Source organism: Parambassis ranga, chromosome 7 (assembly GCF_900634625.1).
Source record: "Parambassis ranga chromosome 7, fParRan2.1, whole genome shotgun sequence".
NCBI lineage: Eukaryota > Metazoa > Chordata > Actinopteri > Ambassidae > Parambassis > Parambassis ranga.
The window spans coordinates 2,542,990-2,545,221 of NC_041028.1; positions in this window are offsets into that span (position 1 = coordinate 2,542,990).

Here is a 2,232-nt window from a genome sequence, read left to right on the forward strand (position 1 = left end):
AGCGGCCGGCGCTGCTGCAGAGGTTAGGACCGCACGCTGCGGCCCAGTGCTGAGGACACATCAGAGACCTGGAGTCCACTGTCCCACTGACCCTCCTGTCCCAAAGGGGGCGCTCTGAGACCAGGTCACATGATCACAGCTGTACCAGTGAAAGACTGGATGTTCTGATTCTTTGTCTGTTCTGTCTGACCTTAGTGTGAACGTCTCCGTCCCCTGACACGTGGACGTCTGCCCGTGATGACAACGCTCGGCTCATGTGTGTCGATGTCATTCATGTCACAGAGTCGAGTTGATGCAGACCTGATTTAACCCACTGACAGTAAAACTACAGACGGAGCTTCTGCGACGTCACACGGCTCCGGGACGCTGCGACCATTGCCATGTTGGCGGCTTCACAGTCCACCAAAACTCCAAGTATGGTCAAAGAGGGGGAGCACGGGTGGAGCTGAGGTGAGGCGGGCGATCAACAGACAGTTTGTAGTTGATTAATTAGAGCCAGCCCCTAGAGGCTGCAGGCTGAACTGCAGGTGTTAACCCTTCTGCACTGGAGCTCCGTCAGATCATGCAGGTGTAAAGAGCTTCACTGCAGAGCGTCTGAGCTGACCACAGAGATCCTGACGCTGTGTGTGTGTGTGTGTGTTGGGGGGGAGTTCCATGTTGGTCTGGGAAATGTCAGTCCACTCAGCACTGATGCCTATATATAGACACACACACACACACACTCACAGGAATATCAGTGTGTTTCTCTCCCTTCTTCCTCTGGATTCCTCAGTGTTTCCATCCAGGCCTTTGTCCTGGCTCCATCCCTCCTTCCAGACTGCGCTGGTCCACTCTGAATTATTAATGAGGTTACACACACACACACACACACACACACACAGTGAGAGAGTGTCTCCTGCTGCGATCAATACATCCACAAAAAGCTTTCCTCTGACCCGTCCCTCTTCTCTCCTCCTGTCTGATTCTGTGTAGTGTTCTGACTCAGGTTATTCTTTCACACACTGACCGGTCCTCTTTCATTCAGCTGTTTAAAGGGACGGTCTGTCCGTTGGACACAGACACTCTGAGTGTTTGTCATGTGACTTCATCATGGCTTCCTGCTGGTTGCTGAGGAGGACAGACTAAAACTAACAACTAACATGAAAAGGAAGTGCCTGTACAGTCTTCACCCCCAGGTAAAGACACACACACACACACACACACACACTCAGCCTGATGTCTTTGGTGAAACTGGAAACCAGACTGAAGGTACCGGGACATCAGACCTCTGTGTCTCTGAGGGGGCAACTGGAACCTCAGCAGGAAACTTACCAGTCTGTAGTGTTATTATCTGTGTGTGTGTGCGTGTGTGTGTGTGTGTGTGAGAGAGACAGAGAGAGAGACTTTACGTGGGAGACTGCAGTAATGGGGACCTGAACAAACTGTCTCCTGAGTCCTGACACCTCTCATCTGATTAAGCATTGATTCATTTCCTGGGTGTGTGTGTAGGTGTGTGTGTGTGTGCTGTGTGTGTCATGCTTGTTGCTCTGTAATGAGCTGGGGGTCTTGTTAAAAATCAGGGCAGGTTTCTGCACCGTTAAAGGAGGTGTGGTGGATGCTGCTTTTTGCCACCAGGGGGAGACAAATGTTCAGTGCTGTAGCTTTAAGAACCTCCAGAAACTGCAGTTCATCCACTGTCCACCAGAGCAGAGGGGGCTGTAGCTGATTGTTTTTGGGCGCAGCCACACGTGTGTGTTCTGTGTGTAAGTGGTTTAAACGTGTGCAGCGGCTGTAACCTGTGGCTGCTGCCAGATCGGCTTACTTCATGTCTTCACGTTTCACTGTTACAGCAGCAGAAAGAATATCAGTGGATGTTTTTCACATGCTGGAGGCACATGAGTAATCAACACTGCAACGCATACACACACACACACACACACACACACACACACACGTCTCTGTGCAGCACTGAGCTGGGAGGACAAACATGAAGCCTGCGGGTGTGTCGAGCGTGTCGGAGCTGAACTGTCTCATTCTGGAGCTTCACAATAAAACTTTGATACACTGTCCAGCTGCTGTGTGTGTGCGTGCATGTGTGTGTGAAGCTCTGTCTTTATCTGTGTGTGTGTGATGACAACCTGAGTGACAGCCGACCAACGTTTCTTTACATCCATTATTTAACTAGAACTGAAATGTGTGTGTGTCTGTGTGTGTGAGTGTCTGTGTGTGTGTCTGTGTGTATATGTGTGTGTA